The 19,647-nt window shown below is 39.0% G+C and overlaps 1 protein-coding gene and 1 long non-coding RNA gene across 2 annotated transcripts in view; one reads left to right on the top strand and one right to left on the bottom strand.

Annotated features, from left to right (window-relative positions):
• Window positions 1-19,473, top strand: part of LOC117227830 (uncharacterized) — a 45,278-nt gene extending 25,805 nt beyond the window's left edge. Inside the window, exon 2 of the long non-coding RNA XR_004492151.2 lies at window positions 19,035-19,473. This is a non-coding gene — a long non-coding RNA (uncharacterized LOC117227830). The remainder of the gene's footprint in view (window positions 1-19,034) is intronic.
• Dop2R (dopamine D2-like receptor) overlaps window positions 1-19,647 on the bottom strand; it is a 435,398-nt gene that overhangs the window by 261,451 nt on the left and 154,300 nt on the right.

Below are 19,647 nucleotides of genomic sequence, written 5' to 3'. Positions count from 1 at the left end.
GGACAGCATTTAAAACTTTTTTGAAACTGGACTAAATGATTTGAACTTTTTTTGTTCAGGTTTTGTGTTCAGTCTACTAGATAATGATTCAAATGAACGACAAAAAGAAAATTAAAATATCTCGTTCAATAACTTCTTTTATCTGAATCTGAAACGAAAATTTGAAAAATGCATTTTGTAAGTTTTGCAAGACTTATATACATGCTGAAAATTTCATCGAGATTGGTCGACGTTGTTATGTGTTACGAACAATTAAATATCGCGAAAAACGCAGCTTTGTCCAGATTTTTTACACTTTCGACCAATATACCTGCAGTTTTTGTAAAAATATTTCAACACTCACAGCTTGATTTTGCGTTAATCGATTCCGATGGAATTTTCAGCATGCGGTATAAGTTATCGAGACCTTGAAGGCGAAACGGATTATTGAAATCTTTGTTGTGAGGTCAGATGATAAAGTTAGAAAACATGAGTTTTTATATATAATTGTGTTAACATCCGGAAATGTGTTCTTGAGCTCGTTCGGAGCAACTTTTTCCTTTACAAAAATGTTCTCCGAGATATCGTTAACGAGTTATTGAACGAGAAACAGTGACCAATGAGAGGCGAGCTCGCCCAGCACTAGGCGGACGAGCCAATCGGTGGAACTGGGCTTCGACCGCTCGTTGGCTCGGCCGCCGCGCGACAGCTGAGCTCGCCTCTCATTGGCCACTGTTTTTCGTCGATAACTCGTTAACAAAGCCGCGGATTGCGTTTTCGCTGAGGAAAAAGTTTCTTCAAATGGCCTCAGGAATCACACCTTACCAGGTGTCGACATAATTATGGGACACCCTGTATATTTGTTTCCGACAATAAGCTCGTATACATAAAATGCATTAAATCACGTAATATCGAAATACCGTAGGTCGACGGAAATGTCTAGGTTCTAGCGTTGAAAATAGCTTCGCGCGTAAAATTAGCCAGGTGCAACGTTGCTTTAACCCTTTCATATAGGCACTGAGAACTGTGTTTCCCACCCACTTTTAATGTGCACATTGACCACCAGACTCAAATATTCGCACCGTTGAAAACATCGAATTGAAATATCCTTGAAAATACATGTCGAATTGAAATATCCTCGAAAATTCACATTGTGCCCGTAAAAGGGTTAATTGGAATCCTCGGCTCAGCGATTTCAAAACGAACCGCACTCTAATACCTTCGTAAATAACAAAGAACACGAGGTATTTCCGACTAATATTTTCCGCGCGCCGTACTTGGAATCATGTTTCAAAAGACCACGAAATAAAAGCTCTTTTATTCACCACGCGGCTTCGAAATGATAAATGAATAAACCGTGTGCCCGATTCTCGCGGTCGTTCGAAAAAAAGCAGGCCATCGGTAATGTTCATTAAAAAATTCCGACGATGCACGAACTGCTCGGGGAAACGCTTATCAAAGCAATAAAAAAGATCTCTACGGATGATCGTTGAACCGAATCCGCGGTGAAATTGGTAAAAAAAAGCTGGCAGTTTCGGGGGCGGAATCGAGAGAGAGAGAGAGAGAGAGAGAAAAAAGAAGGAGTGATTTCGCTGTTCAACCTTTGATATAAAGTACCGCGTAACGGGGCGCCGGAATGCATTGGCGTAGAGGCAGTTAGCAACAGAGGCAGCGAAGCGCTGCGTATAGACATAGCCTTGCGTATATCCGTGTTCGGATATCATAGGCAAGCGTGCTCGAGGCTGCCGTAAGCGGCGCTTCTGTGTGTGCTCCTCGTAATGCCGCCGATACGTGCTCTCGTCGTAGACATGTGTGTGCGCGCGCGCGCGCGCGTACGCACACGATCGGCAAACGTGCGCCGAACGGCGAGCGTAGACGCCGCTATAAGGCGAGCCTAAGCGCGGCGTAAGGACCGAGGAGGATGCCGAACAATGCGCGGAGAAACATAACTTGCATAACATTGGCCAATTTCAGCACGGCATTCCGGAGCCGGTGAGTAGGTTTCTGTGTTCCTCGGTCTCATCTTTCCGCCACCGTTCGCCTGGATCTCGGCTCGGCTCCGCTCGGCTCGGCTCGGCGAGCGAGCGATCGTTTCTCCGAGAATATCGTTCCATCGCGCCAGTTAACACTTTATCGACCGCTAGCCTATTTATCGGCTTTTCGATTGCCAATGCTTATCGACCGATAGCCTATTAATCGACTTTTAGCTATCGACGGTTTTCGCTTCTTTACTGTTTTGTTAGTAGCTGATCTCCTGTATGCTGACCTCCCCATATCCTTATGAATTATAATTATAATAATAATTATTATTTATTATTATTTTTAAAGGAATAAGCACAACACAATGAATAGCGAAAATTTAGCCGGTACTGGGAGCAAATGCGCGCGCGACTAAGCCAGTCCTTACTGAGTGGCAGCCTCAACAACGACCGGACGATAAAGTGTTAAAAATGGTGGCGACACCTCGATGCGAACGAGGTTATGTTTGGCTCGAAAAATTAAGTCGGGTCGAGTTCGAGTGTCCCGCACAGTGCTCGATTTCACCCGGAAGAACGGCCAAATTCGAATTTCACAAAAATTTGTGAAATTTTCGTGAAAAATCGCCAAACTCGAATTTCGCACGAATTTTGCACAGAGAAATCTTTGTTTCCCTGGATGGAAAAATTGATGGGGAACAATACGCCAACCTTCTTTTTATTTTTTAGACTATTCTGACAGCAGTGACACATAACCTTGAAAGTGCAATGATTTTATGATTCTGCTTTCGTTCCGAGACACTTTCGTTTGCTACCGATTTTTCAATGTTTTAAGACAATTTTCCAGATTGTTGCTTACGGGGGCTTTGAAGATATGTTTATTTACTACAGCCTCGCGCAGGTGGTGCTTTTTTAACATGTATATTTGCAATGTTATTTAACTTCGAAAACGGGGAATAATCTGCTCGAATCCTGTGCGATTTTCTAAAAGTTTTTAACGAATTTTGTTGTACTTCCGAGTTCGACCGAGCACATTTATTGGTATCGTTGTATTCGGGAAAGATTTGTGATTGGAACAGCGTTAAAATTTTGTCTAGATTCGTCCGGGTAACAGTGTTGCCGCTAATTGAAGTTGCAATGTCGCAGCATTTTAAAAACTGCCGTTCTCTCAATGTTATTTACTTATTTTACTTATTTATTTATTATTTATTTGTTTTTATAGCAATATTTTTAATTTATAATTTTATAATTTTTAATTACTAATTTTTAATTTTTAATTATAGCAATATTTTATTTATTTGTTTTTATAGCAAGCCGATGTAATACATCAATCCGACAGCTTGAGACCTCTACTTTAAGATAATCTTTCTGGATTTTAAGTCTGACGCGGTCTCGCCGCTGCAACCCTTTAAACGTGACGCCATGTTGGCGATATTGAAAATTGCTAAAGTTTGACGAAATGCGCGGACTTAAAAAAAAAAAGAATCGCATCTAAATTAAAGGAGAAGAATTAAGTCTAATTCGCCAGCAAACGACATCCCCGAAAAACATTTCACAAGGTAAATGCATTTCGTCGAACTTGGCATTTTACGAACGCGTCTTCGACGAACGTGTCTCCGCGTTTGAAAGGTCACAGCAGCGAGGGCGCGTCCACAAGTTTCAAGATCCAGAAAAATTATCCCAAAGCCGAGGTTTCAAGCTTCAATTTAAAAAAAAAGTCATCGTCCCACGACGATTGTTCGCGGAGTTGGCGTCGGACGATGTTGGCCAATTTCTGTCGGAAATCGTTCCGCGCAACAATATTTTTAGAACAATGTCGCCGGACTTTCGATGGAACGACCGAAGAACGCGGATCCGAATAATATCGGCGGTGTTCGTCGGTTCGCCATCCAATTTCGCGGAGGAACCACCACCGTTCTCGTGCATTCGCGTTACATTCATAGATGCTTTCGGAATCGATTCCGACGGAGTCTGACATTTCGGGGCCGGTTTTCGTCGTCGAGGTTTCCGTTTCAATTACTCCGCGGGAACCGGTTACGACCGCCACCGTGCGCGCGCGCGCGCGTTCGCTTTTAATATTTCTTAGTCCGGTCTCTTTCCCGGAGATCAATGGAAGCGAAGTTTTACCTCCGTTCCGCCGTCGTGGACCGTGAATCCCCCACCACCACCACCGCCGCCACCGCCGTCGCCGCTGCCGCGCTGCGCTGCGTCCTCCCCCTTCCCTGCCGCCCGCGCTGCCGCGCTGCGTCCTCCCCCTTCGCAGCCGCTAGCGCTGCTGCTGCGCTGCGTCCCCCCTCCTTTCTCCGGACGCTACTTACCCGTTCTCATATTTCACTTCGGTTCCGGATCTTTACTTGTCATCTTAGTCCTCCTCGTTGGAAACCTTATTCCGCTATCCTCTTATCCGGCATCGATTCCTCACCGTCGCCTTCTTCTAGCACGGTATTTCGCGTGGCACGCCCGAGGACACCGGAACGGTGTAAAGCTTTCCGGATTTTCCATATCGTCATTCCTGTCCCGGCCATCAACCACAACATTTTTCACGTTTCCCCGCGCCCGAAAGCGGACTCTCTATACTTTATCCGTCTAAGATCTCCGCGCGAGAACACCGATAGAGCGAATCACTGTCGCCTCGCCGCTGTGCGGCGTGTTGAGCGATCGCGCGGGAAACACACGCGGCAATCGTGAAATTACACTGTCCGACACGATCTTTGATTTCACATAGTCACTGTGGAATTCTTGTGGAGCTTCGGAATCCGAAAACCGAATTGCTTTATCAGTCTCAGTTTTCGAAAAAAAACGAGCTTTTGTAAAAACCCAGGATTTTCGACAAAAATGCGGTATTGCATGAAAAGTACACACGTTGGAAAGTTCTAATCGGTCTTAGAAGATAGAGGAGAGTTTTCCGAATACAGTGGCGTACAATTTGTTAATTGTTTTCGGTCCTGAATAACTATAAATTAATGTCAAAGTTGAAAAAAGTGTCGACGCGCGTAATTTCTCCGCGATAAAGTTAGAAGTTTCTTCGTTAGAAAGTTCTAATCGGTCTTAAAAGATAGAGGAGAGTTTTTCAAAAACAGTGGCGTACAATTTGTTAATTGTTTTCGGTCCTGAATAACTATAAATTAATGTAAAAGTTGAAAAAAGCGTCGACGCGCGTAGTTTCTCCGCGATATTTTTATATTTCTATGAAAAGTTCTTTGTCAGCGGTTTGATTGTAAATCAGTAACGTGAAAGAATGTAACAGGGTGTCCCATAATTATGTTAACACCTGGCGACGATTCCTTAGGTCCTTTGAAGAAACTTTTTCCTTAGCGAAAATTCAATCCGACGTTTCGTTTACGAGTTATTAACGAAAAACACTGACCAATAAGACGCGAGCTCGAGTAGGCGCCACGCGGCTCAACCAACGAGCGCGCGGAGCCCAGTTCCGCTGATTGGTGCGACCGGCTAGCGTCAGCCGAGCGCTCGCCTCTCATTGGTCACTGTTTTTCGTTAATAACTCGTAAACGAAGCGGCGGATCGTATTTTCGTAAAAGAAAAAGTTTCTTTAAATTGTCTCAGGAATCCATTTCCGGATTGCAAGACATTTTTGGGACGCTTAATACAACCGCCGATTGTAAACAACTGTGAAAACGAATAATCGTTTCTCCTCTTTCTCCGAGTTGTCCATTTTTGTTTTCAAGCTGAGCGACAATCGGAGAGAATTTACCGTAATGGAATCGTTTCATTTGGATCGCGTACAGGACGGTCCGGAATATCATCGGTTTGTTGACCGTGAAATACGGTGGCGTACACACGAGTATGAAATACTGGGCAAAGCTCCGCTCTTTTTTCCATCTCGCACGCGAACACCGCTCAATTTTCTCCCGAGTCCTTTTCCACTCACAGACTCACTTTATCGGCTGATCCTTCCCTGAAGTGTACAGTGTCGTCGCATCGGCCCTCGCGATCCCCGTGAAACTAAGCTGGTAGACTTAAGTCTAAGCCTGCGGATACTGTATTATAAAGTGATATTGTTGTTAAAAAGTGACTCCGCAGGCAGCGCTGTTTCATAGGGGGCACGTCGTCGGGGCGAGTCGCTAACGCTTCTGCATCTTCTTTCAATTCCACTAAACCTTCAAACAATGATCATAGCTATAGTAAATTCTGCCTAATTTTCCTTCAGCTTGTAAACAAAAACAAAAACAATTTGGCAAGAGGAGATACGATTCGAGTCTTGCGCCTCGTTTTTGTAATTGTTGCAAATCGGCAATTGACTATTTTTGTTTACAAGCTGATGAAAAATTAGGGAGAATTTACTATATTATATGTTAACAAAAGGGGGGAGGGGGGATTTTACGATTTCGTGCTATCTGTGGCTACAGTCATACAAATCCTCGCGCAGAAATTTTGTACATGACTTTCAATCTATTTCATTGGTATTAACATCGATCTCATTGTTGAATTGTAAAAAAGAAACAACAAATAGTATACAGTGGAATTAATAATAAGTACTAAAAAATTGGGATTTTAAATAGAGCAATGTGACTCGGGAACAAAGTTTCGATTAGGCTAAGAACAGTAATCGTAACAATAAATTTTACCAACTTTAACCGACTATCTATGTCACTATAGTATGTCACTAAGTACTAAAAACTTGGGATTTAAATAGAGCAATGTGACTCGGGAACAAAGTTTCGATTAGGCTAAGAACAGTAATCGTAACAATAAATTTTATCAACTTTAACCGACCATGTATGTCACTATAGTATGTCACTAAGTACTAAAAAATTGAGATTTAAATAGAGCAATGTGACTCGGGAACAAAGTTTCGATTAGGCTAAGAACAGTAATCGTAACAATAAATTTTATCAACTTTAACCGACCATGTATGTCACTATAGTATGTCACTAAGTACTAAAAAATTGAGATTTAAATAGAGCAATGTGACTCGGGAACAAAGTTTCGATTAGGCTAAGAACAGTAATCGTAACAATAAATTTTATCAACTTTAACCGACTATGTGTGTCGCTATAGTATGTCGCTGCATAGTTATCATTTTCACAAGAAGTTCCTTATCGCGTTAAAAAGAATTTTCACCGCGGAACTTATTCGTATAAATAGAACGTACGACATACTGGAATCTCCCCGCGTCGATTTTTCTTTTATCGATTGGCGGAGCATGTTGACACGTATTCCTCTACTCTACACACGTATTCCTCTCGCTTTATACTGTACCATATGTGTTCCGCGTCGACCATAAAATATTTCATATTATATTTTTAATCAAACGAAATCCGGACACACCTTGTGCTCTCGTCGTTAGACCTGCGTTTCACCTTCGAATCCGAGCAAATTCTTCGAAGCTTCTAACTTTATCGCGGAGAAATTACGCGCGTCGACACTTTTTTCAACTTTGACATTAATTTATAGTTATTCAGGACCGAGAACAATTAACAAATTGTACGGCACTGTATTCGGAAAACTCTCCTCTATCTTTTAAGACCGATTGAGAACTTTCTAACGGAGAAGCTTCTAACTTTATCGCGGAGAAATTACGCGCGTCGACGCTTTTTTCAACTTTGACATTAATTTATAGTTATTCAGGACCGAGAACAATTAACAAATTGTACGCCACTGTATTCGGAAAACTCTCCTCTATCTTTTAAGACCGATTAAGGACTTTCTAACGGAGAAGCTTCTAACTTTATCGCGGAGAAATTACGCGCGTCGACACTTTTTTCAACTTTGACATTAATTTATAGTTATTCAGGACCGAAAACAATTAACAAATTGTACGGCACTGTATTCGGAAAACTCTCCTCTATCTTTTAAGACCGATTGAGAACTTTCTAACGGAGAAGCTTCTAACTTTATCGCGGAGAAATTACGCGCGTCGACGCTTTTTTCAACTTTGACATTAATTTATAGTTATTCAGGACCGAGAACAATTAACAAATTGTACGCCACTGTATTCGGAAAACTCTCCTCTATCTTTTAAGACCGATTGAGAACTTTCTAACGGAGAAGCTTCTAACTTTATCGCGAAGAAATTACGCGCGGCGACACTTTTTTCAACTTTGACATTAATTTATAGTTATTCAGGACCGAGAACAATTAACAAATTGTACGCCACTGTATTCGGAAAACTCTCCTCTATCTTTTAAGACCGATTAAGGACTTTCTAACGGAGAAGCTTCTAACTTTATTGCGAAGAAATTACGCGCGTCGACACTTTTTTCAACTTTGACATTAATTTATAGTTATTCAGGACCGAGAACAATTAACAAATCGTACGCCACTGTATTCGGAAAACTCTTCTCTATCTTCTAAGACCGATTAGAACTTCCCAACGTTTGTACTTTTCACGCAATACCGCATTTTTGTTGAAAATCCTGGGTTTTAACAGAAGCTCGTTTCTTTCGAAAACTGAGGCTGATGGAGCAATTCTGCTTTTCGGATTCTTGTTCAGAGAGCGAAGCTCTACAAGAATTTCATATAGTGGCCGTAGGAAGGCAGAAAAAAGTTTGATTTTGTCGGACAATGTTATTCGTCGCCTTTTAGTTGAACCGGGAAACACTGGTGCGAGGATATCGCCGCGAGAACGGAACAGCCCAAGAAGAGGAAACCAAAAGCCGGAATTTGTCGAGTGCACGGCTGTTGTCCCACCCATCTGCGCTCATCCGGGAAGATAAATTCATCCCATTTCTTGTTTGCCGTCCCCTTCGCTCGAGACACCGTTGCGGCGCGACGTCGCTCCGACCCCTTTAACGCTTCCGGGGGTTAGATCGGATGAACTGAAATTCCTCGATCGTTTAATCTTAACTTCGTTACTTATTTCTTCGCCGGACATCGCGAAGTTTAATTGCGATACACCGGGCGACCGCCGGTCTTTCGTTCATCCGAGGCTCGAAGATCTTCGACGGTGGTCTAACGTGTTGATTTTACAGAGCTTAACTTCGTCCCCAAGGTGCCCGAAGTCTTTAAAACGCTGCGACGAACTTTAGGAAATGTGGAGAAGCTGAGAGCATGTGTAAGAAAATATTGAATTTATTTTTCTCTTTTTTTTAGATCACCAACATTCGGCGCTTACTTCGTCGATGCTTGTTAACTATATTTAACGATTTCTCCAAAAAATATATCTGTCGTCGTTTAAAAATATACAGAGTGTCTCAAAAATGTCTCGCAATCCGAAAGTGGCGGGTTCCTCGGGTCATTTGGAGCAACTTTTTCCTTTACAAAAATTTTCTCCGAGGCACCGTTAACGAGTTATTAACGGAAAACAGTGACCAATGAGAGGCGAGCTCGGCTGGCGCGAGGCGACCGAGCCAATGAGCGGAACTGGGCTTCGCGCGCTGGTTGGCTGGGCCGCCTCGCGTCAGTCGTACTCGATTCCTATTGGTCCACTGTTTTTCGTTAATAACTCGTTAACGGTGCCTCGGAGAACATTTTTGTAAAGGAAGAAGTTGCTTCGAATGATCCGAGGAACCCGCTGATTTCCGGATTGCGAAACATTTTTGGGACACCCTGTATATCTAAATATATCTGATCGTTAAAAAAATATATCTGCACTGTTTTGAAACGCAGAACTATCTTCTCAAGGTGTAAATCTAAACCTAAACGATTCTATCGAAGAAACAAAAATCTGACTGCATTGAAAGTGCAGTGCGATAATATCGAAGGAAGCGTTTCGAAGAAGCCTAAAATATTATAACACGTCCACGTGTTTATAATGAATTAATCAAAGACCATTTTGAAACTGGCTACACGCTGATCGTTTCGTTTTTATCGAGCCAACGATGTAAAAATGATTTGTTACTTTTTAAACGAGTGTATCTGATACAAGCGTCACGCCAGCCGAACAAGTTCGCGTAAATAAGAGCAAACAAGATTTTCAGATAATCGACTGAAAGCTCGAGGACCGAAACACGACGGAGGCGAGCTCAAAGCTCAACGCTACAGACTATCGAAGCGAAATTAACGTGGCCCTTTCGGTGGCCTATGAAAACGACTATCGGCTTAATTACATCCCACCGTCGAAATTAACGCCGCCCAATTTCCGAGCTAATTTAAAGCGTAATTGTCGAGTGATCTGACCGTTGCGCTGAAACTTTCTCCTGTGTCGTCTCCACGCTACCGGTGAAAATTCTTCGTGGTTCAGCGAATTCCTTTAAGGCTCGATGAAAAAACATTTGCTCATCCATTCGACACAATATACTCACGCCAAAGTGTTATTTTCTTTTTAATTGTTATTTTTTCTTCGTACCGTAAGGTAATCGCATAAATAGAAATGCATAAATAAAAAACACGAAATCTTTTATTTATTGATTCCTACGAAATTTTATTAATACTACTCTGTATAACGAAATCTCAATGTTTAATAATTCAATGAATGTTAATATATTCTTTAATGGAAAACTTACATATTTATCGTATGTCTGTATTAACTCTAGTGATCAAGTATTGATAACGGATAAATTTTAAATCTAATTTCACTTTAAAATAGTTGAATGGTGTACAGGGTGTCCCACAATTATGTGAAGACCCGAATGGAAGTGATTCCTGAGGTGATTTGAAGCAACTTTTTCCTTTACAAAAATTTTCTCCGAGGCATCGTTTACGAGTTATTAACGAAAAACAGTGACCAATGAGAGGCGAGCGTTCGGCTGGCGCTAGGCAGCCGCGCCGATCAGCGGCACTGAGCCTCGCGCGCTCGTTGGCCGGGCCGCCTCGCGCCTACTCGAGCTCGCGTCTCATTGGTCAGTGTTTTTCGTTAATAACTCGTAAACGAAGGCTCGGAGGAAATTTTTGTAAAGGAAAAAGTTGCTTTAAATAACCTCAGGAATCCCCACTTACAGATCGCGAGACATTTTTGGAACATCCCGTGGAAACGAGCCGCGAGACTCGAATGACCGTATTTCCTTTTCTCAAATTGTTAATTTTCGTTTACGAGCTGAGGGACATTTGGAGAGAATTTACTGTGACATAATTTAGAATTTATTTGACATATCGTATGAAGAAATTAAATAGATCGCTCGACTCGTTTGTTATTTATACAAAACAAAAAAATGAAATCTTGTATCAACGAAATGATAAGGCACTTTGAATATGAAATAACAAAAGCATTAAAATGAAATAAAATCACATAGGTTGTTTTAGTAATGCATATAATAATAAATATCCTTTATGTTGTACCACTTCAATAAAAAAAAAAAATGTTCGGGCAGAACCGATCTCTTCCGGGTAGTTCATATCGTCGTATTTGCAGATCTATTACATTTTAAATATTAATGCTTCTCCTAAATATTCTGCTCGCTATCTCGAACATAACACAAAATATTCAGATTGCACAGATTACGCATGAGTCGTGTGATGTGTTCGTAAGATTAACGCGACCATAAAACCCTGGCACCTATGTAGATAGCATAGCATTTACGAGATAAAAATTCACAAGTAAAATGCTGCGATATTTAAAATTCTGTTTCGCTTAAAAATAGGCTCGAAGGATTTGATTTTATCCGACCACACATTTTTATTTTATTTTCAAGATTGAAATTTACGAGTTTCATTCTCTCTTCGCTTTCCCGTGGTATCGTAGATTTTCCAAGTCAATTCTATTAATACAAAGGACAATTAAAAGAGGACAATTAAAGAGACAATTACAAAGAGAGACGTGTTTATTACGATTTATGATAAGGGGTAGTAATATACGTTGTATAATAGTAATATAATCGTATAATAATAATAATAATAATCGTACAATAGTAATAATAATTGTATAATAATAATATAATCGTATAATAGTAATAATAATAATAATAATAATAATAATAATAATAATAATAATAATATAATCGTATAAAAGTAATAATAATTGTATAATAATAATAATAATCGTATAATAGTAATATTAATCGTATAATAATAACAATAATAATGTAATCGTATAAAAGTCATAATAATTGTATTATAATAATATAATCGTATAATAGTAATAATAATCGCATAATAATAATAATAATAATAATAATAATAATAATAATAATCGTATAATAATAATAATTATAATCGTATAATCGTATAAAATAATAATAATTGTACAATAATAATAATAATAATAATCGTATATAATAATAATAATATCTCCTCTTCCCAAATTGTCCTTCTTCGTGCCAATTACAGAGAATTTGCTGTATTTAATTTTGAACACAAAATTCCGAATATTACGCAAAACGATCGAATCGACACGGAACGCGAATCTTCGAAGCGAGGCTGGCCGAGTGTCGGGTGTTTTCAGCAAGCCACTCGAGGACATCCGCCGTTCCTCTTTCGGGCGATTTGCGTCGATGAAAATCGGCGTGGGCGTGGTGGCGCGCGCTGCTGCAGCCGCGACAACGACCGAGCCCCGCTGCTAGTAATTACCTCGAGTAAATTGAATACTCTTGTACGCATCTGCCTGGCAGCCGTGTTACCCCGGGGCACCGGACGAAGATTAACTTTCCGATTTCTGGCCGCTGGTCCATCTTGTCAGAATCGACGCGGGAAAAAAGGGACGAGTGGCGACGCCGCGGGGCGGAACCGCCATTGCCCGTAAGATTAATGGCCGTTCTCGTTACCTCGAGGCAGTGATTAGAAGCCAATTAAGAGCCTTTATCCCGTTCCCCCGACACCCGCCCCGCCGCCGCCGAACCGGCGCTCCATTCTGCGGAAAATATCGAACGATGTTGCATACCGTTCTTCTTCGATCTATTCGATTCTTATCGGCTTTCCGGTACGTAATAGCTCGTCCCGGATGGGACTCGTTAAGTATCGAAGCTTCGGTGTGTACGGTAATCACGGATAAAATAGGGGGGATGGTTTCCCTTTTTTTTTAGTGGTAATTGTTCGGAATTGGGTTACGAGTTCGTAGAAACTCGATAGTGAGCGCTTTCGAAATCTCTGCTGTCTTAGAATATGGTGAAAGGTGCACTGAAAGTTGCAACATAGTGAGAACTTAAGTTAATTAATTATGCAACATAGTGGGAATCATTTTTTATAGTTAATTTTGAACTATTTTTACGTTATTTTCGTTTATATATAAATATAACATATATTATAAATAAACATATATATATACAGCATTTAAATAATATCTATAATAATATAAATAATAACAATAATAAATAATATATAAGCGGATTTTATGCATTTGTGACAAGAATAAATAGCTGCAATCCGGAAATAGGGGTTCCTGAGTTCATTAGAAGCAACTTTTTCCTTTACGAAAATTCTCTCCGAGCCTCCGTTTACGAGTTATCAACGAAAAACACTGACCAATAAGACGCGAGCTCGAGTAGGCGCGAGGCGGCGCAGTCAACGAGCGCGCGGGGCCCAGTGCCGCTGATTGGCGCGGCCGCCTAGCGCCAGCCGAGTGCTCGCCTCCCATTGGTCGCTGTTTTTCGTTGATAACTCGTAAACGAAGCCTCGGAGAACATTTTTGCAAAGGAAAAAGTTGCTCCAAATCACCTCAGCTACCCCCCCCCCCTGTATTTCGAATTAATCAAAACTGTATCCTACGAAGAATATCGAAATTTTCCATCGAAATTTCAGACGTCGAATGAAACGTTATTCATTGCTTTCCTAAAAATAATAACGGAAAACAGATTGCTTCGGAAAGAAATATTTCCGCGAGCAACATTTCGTTCGCAACAACCGTTAAACGAAGCCTTCGCAACGCAACTCGAAGCGTCGACCATTAACTACACACGATAAAAAGAGAGTGATCGCTGTTTATAATTATTTACTTGAAATTCCCACCGCGCATCCAATTGGACGCGGTGGACAATTTATTATACGTTCACGTGCGTCTAATGGGCTGGATATGGATTTTACGCATTCACGGATAACGCATTCGGACGGCGACGCGGAACGGCATCGTAGAACCGGAACGTCATTGAATTTTCAGTTTTTGACGGGATAATCGTATCGCGCGCGCACACACCTCACATTAATATAATCTATTAGAGCTGGTAAATGACAAATTGCGGCGCGTTTGTCGAATTTAATAACACTTCGCGTCGCGATCGGCCCGCTCGCGCAAATAATAAATCGGAAATTGAACGTAATTACGCGACGGAACCGGTTATGATGTTATCGAGAATCGTCGCCGCGGTCCTCGTTTTCGTAACGGCGGCCGATTTCAATTCTTTTTTTTTTTTGTTTAGAACGCGGGAATTCTTTCGCGTTCGCCGGCGGCGGCCGCGAATAATTAATCATCGTTCCAGCAGCGGTTCGTTATATTCCCATTAGCAAATGAGGTCGGATAATCGCGCGATCCGATAAAGAATGTTTTCAATGGCGAACGGCCGCGACTATTAAGTAATATTCTGGTTAAAAAGCCGCGGGAAAGAGCGCGGCGTCAACGGAAAGATATTTCAGCGTCCGCGGACGCTCCAAAACGCCGGATTTTATCGTCGGAGAACCAGCGGACATTTAACCCTTTGCGCTCGAAGCCATTTAAATTGTAAATCTAAAATCATTCTTCTGACTTATAGTACTTCCATTCTACACGACAAAGTGCATGTTACGCATACGAAATTGAGTCTTGCGACTCAAACAACGGTTACGCTTTTAACAATATTTTAAAGCTATACTTTGACAATATAAAAGTTATCTTGAAACGCGACGCAACAATTTTTCTGCTGCTTCAGAGTCACCGCTCGAGTGCAAAGGGTTAATTCAACTTCGTCGCTTTAATTTTTCTCCTGAACTACATGATTCATAAAATAAAAACGTTTCCCAGCAAAAAGTTGTCTGATACAGAGAGCTGTATATACACGGCGAAATTAATTTTCTGCTGTTCTTCTTATTTACATTTTTCTGCTATTTTTCTAACACACAGCACGCACGTATCATTCGCATCGCTTTATCGTCTACATGCTCGCGTTAATTGTAACGAACGATCGTCTTCCACATTTCTAGCGTTGAAAATCAACGAAAGAATATTTCGATGAAACAGCGACAAATTGATCGTCGCCGTGCACCGAACAACTTTCGTTCGAAACATATTTTTATGCAACACGTAGTCTACAGGAAAAATTAAGGTGAAGGAGTTGAACAACGACTCGCCGCGTATAATAAATAGAACGAACAAGTTCCGCGTTCAAAATATATTTGTTTCGCTAAATCAGTAATATAATCCGTATTCGCGACACAACGGGGAAGGCTCGTTCGTAAGTCGGCGAATATGAGAACGAAGGATACTTTTTTCGATAAAATTGTGCGAATGTACGCGTCGTAGCGCGGCTCTACAAATTGTCTTGTTATCGAATGTTTTATGCGTACGAGATCGAGTTTTCGGATTTGTGTAACAGTTATACGTGTAATAATAATATAATAATAAAATATAATAATAATATAAATAAAAATATAATTTATATAAAATAATAATAAAAAAATAATTTATATAATAATAAAATCTAAACTTTGATAATATAAAAATTATCTTAGAACGTGACACAACAATTTTTTTTTTAGCGGTGCCTCAGACTCATATATACGGCGCTCGGCGCGAAAGGGTTAATCCGTCGCGGTTGAAATGAAAAATCGACGCGGCAAATTAATTATCATAAACATTCGGCCGCGCGCGCGCGTGTCCCGCCGTTGTAATCCTTAACCGTCCCCGATTATTCGCGCATTTCATTTCCGCGCGCGACAATCCAACGCCGTTATTTTCAATTCTTGCGTCCCGTGTTGCACGTTTCTCTCGAAATAAAATTAGGAAATCGATGAACGCGCCACCCACCTTTCAGATTTAATTGGTCCCGTCCGCCGGCCGCGTTTCGCATAAGCCCACCGCGGATCCGAAAATTCGTGTGGAACGCGGTTCATCAAATTTTCATTTGCCGCGATTTAATCGTCCGCCACGTTTCTCGCGAATGTAATGCCGCTCGGTTACGTTTATATCGGCGGGAATTGCGCGCAGCTTTTCGGGTGTCGCTAATGATCCAAGGTCGACGGTTAGGGGGAAAAAATGGGTGCGTAGAAATCGCGGAACGGGAAAGAACAATTATACTATATTATGCTATATTATACTATACTATATTATACTATATTATATTATACTATATTATATCATATTATACTATACTATATTATACTATATGATATTATATTATGTTATATTATACTATATTATACTATATTATACTATATTATACTATATTATATTATATTATATTATATTATACTATATTATATTATACTATATTATATCATATTATACTATATATTATGCTATATTATACTATACTATATTATATTATATTATATTATATTATATTATACTATATTATATTATACTATATTATATCATATTATACTATATTACATTATATTATACTATATTATATCATATTATACTATATATTATGCTATATTATACTATACTATATTATATTATATTATATTATATTATATTATATTATATTATATTATATTATATTATATTATATTATATTATATTATATTATATTATATTATATTATATTATATTATATTATACTATATTATACTATATATCGCAGATTAACCCTTTGCACTTGAAGCTATTTTAACCGTAAATGTAAAATAATTTTTCTGACTTACGGATTCCCATTTTATAGAACAAAGTGCATTTTATGCATATGAAATTGAGTATTGCGATAACTTGTGATAACAGTTACGGTTTTAACGATTTCTTAAATTTCAACTTCGTTAATATAAAAATTATCTTGGAACGTGAACTAACAATTTTAGTGGTGCGTCGGAGTCACCAATCTCGAATGCAATAAAAATAGTTAATAAAAATCGAAGATCAGTATTAACTATAGAACTATTTGTACACCGCTGCACTCGCGTTCTTACAAGTTGCATGTATTTGTGTGTGTGTGTGTGTGTGTGAAATGTATAAATTTGACTTTCATGACGCGCAGAAATTCCGTCTTCGTGAATCGCAGACGGGGAAACTCGGTGTTGGTCGAAATTTGTTAAAAGACCGCGTCTGGAAGTTTCTGAATGCAAGACTAGAATGAGTATTACCGTCTCGGCCGCGCGTTCCCTTTGTTCGTGTAACCACGGGTTCCCGTGTGTTTGGGACTTTTTGTCGCGCAAGTAAATGTCTCCGAAGAGACGAAGTTCGTGTACCTGCGTTTAGTGCCGATGCGAAGAACCTCCTTTTAAGAGAGATCTTCGACAAAGTGTGTTTGAAACGGTCACATGCGCGTATAGTACGGAAACTTTAGTATTTAACTTCATAGTTGAGTTCGTAAACGTCTCGGTTGCGTGGCTTTAACCCTTAAATGCATGGTCTTTTGTTTTGAATTTTAAAAAATCGTTTTTTATAGGAATGTAGTTATAGATTACGTAAAAAATAAATTTAAAAAATCTAGGTAATAATATCGAGTATTTATTTTGAAGAGAAAGTTGTACGTAGACTTTTGGCAACAATATGCGTTTATTACTAAAATTATTGTAGACGTAAACAAATGGTTATGTATTTATATATTATCTATTAGTGTAGGAATTTTCACATTATTTATAAATGAAATGCAGCAAAGCAATTGCGATTTTTGTTGTGACACGAAGCTTTCCTTTTTATAGGAAACTCGAAGAAAGAAAATATCTCTACAAGTAACACATTGAAGGTTATCATCACCCACCACATTGAAATGTCAAAAAACATATAACTTACTCGCCAAAAGTAAAGTCAAGTCTTTTATTTCACACATGGTCTATTGTCTGTTTGGAAACGCACATACTCAGGTTTTTGAATAAAATTAAGTGGAACTGTAATGAGAAGACAATTGGCAACAATATGCATTTAAGGGTTAAAATGGCGGAAGGCGTCGCTTTCGAAGCAACCGAAAGGTTTCAGCGAAGACTACGTTTCTACTTTGCAAAAAAAGAAAATGACCTGAAATAGTATTATTACAAGGTTTTCTGCTACAGAAAAAGTAAGTTTAAAAAACGCTTTGATTAAAACCCAGCGATTTTTAAGGCACCGTTGCTCTTGCATTTCGTTTATCCGCCTAGCGCGATCGCATTTTTTTACGCGAACGGTTATAGCACTTTTGTGCAAAACAGGACTTCGCGTAAAACATTTCACTGCAAATTGACCGAGACCTTTGCATGGCCAATAAATGTTCTCCTTATATATAAATCAAGATCGCTATAATCTGCTACGGATTGCTTCTTCCATCCTAATCCGTGATCACCGTTCGGCTACGTTCTTCCTCGTTAGTAGAGGATCGGCTCGGCTCACTCGAGATCCCCTTATGATTTCGATTCACGATCCCGATCAAAAGCGAATCGACATAATTAGTCCGCGGGCTTAGGTCTACGTTAAGTGACGGACGAGGGAAGGACCCTGGTTAACGTGTCCCATTTCCAGATTCACGAGTCGAGACCCGCTTGATATTAGTTTCGAGAATTTGACGCTGTCGCGTGTGTTGGATGTGACTCATCGGTATTAGAGTGAGATATGTAATGGAGCGATGTAATAGATAAACGGTAATAAAGATTAAATAACAATTTGAAGTCAAAATAATATAATATAATATAATATAATATAATATAATATAATATAATATAATATAATATAATATAATATAATATAATATAGTATAATATAATACAATATAGTATAATATAGTATAATATAGTATAATATAATATAATATAATATAATATAATATAATATAATATAATATAATATAGTATAATATAATATAATATAATATAATATAATATAATATAATATAATATAATATAATACAATATAGTATAATATAATATAATATAATATAATATAATATAATATAATATAATATAATATAGTATAATATAATATAATATAATATAATATAATATAATATAATATAGTATAATATAATACAATATAGTATAATATAATATAATATAATATAATATAATATAATATAATATAATATAATATAATATAATATAATACAATATAATATAATATAATATAATATAATATAATGTAATATATTATAATATAATATATAATGTTATTTATATCATATATCATAAATATTATAAATATCGGTTACATTGCAGAAATGGAAGAAAAGGGCGAGTCTTTCTCTTGTAACATCGACATGTCGAGGACCAAGTTAAAGCCAGGGCGGTTATGTCAAGGACGGAAACGATGATACTGTCGAGATGTGATGTACTTCGTGGCCGAAGCCAATGCTCGTTGATGGTTTGCAGATGTTGCAACGAGGGTGGAGCACTTCTGGCGACGACACTTTTCTTGATCGAGCTATCCCGTATAGGACGACGATTCCGGTTCTATAGAAATCGATATACGCGACGACGTATTCGATAACAAGAAAATTTGTAGAGCCGCGCTACGACGCGTACATTCGCACAATTTTATAGAAAAAAGTATCCTTCGTTCTCATATTCGCCGACTTACGAACGAGCCTTCCTCGTTGTGTCGCGAATACGGATTATATTTCTGATGTAGTGAAACAAATATATTTTGAACGCGGAACTTGTTCGTTCCATTTATTATACGCGGCGAGTCGTTGTTCAACTCCTTCACCTTAATTTTTCCTGTAGACTACGTGTTGCATAAAAATATGTTTCGAACGAAAGTTGTTCGGTGCACGGCGACGATCAATTTGTCGCTGTTTCATCGAAATATTCTTTCGTTGATTTTCAACGC

This window comes from Megalopta genalis, chromosome 8 (genome assembly GCF_051020955.1).
Source record: "Megalopta genalis isolate 19385.01 chromosome 8, iyMegGena1_principal, whole genome shotgun sequence".
Classification (NCBI taxonomy): domain Eukaryota; kingdom Metazoa; phylum Arthropoda; class Insecta; order Hymenoptera; family Halictidae; genus Megalopta; species Megalopta genalis.
The sequence above is the reverse complement of the archived record's forward strand: the minus strand, read 5'-3'. Positions and strand labels throughout refer to the sequence as shown.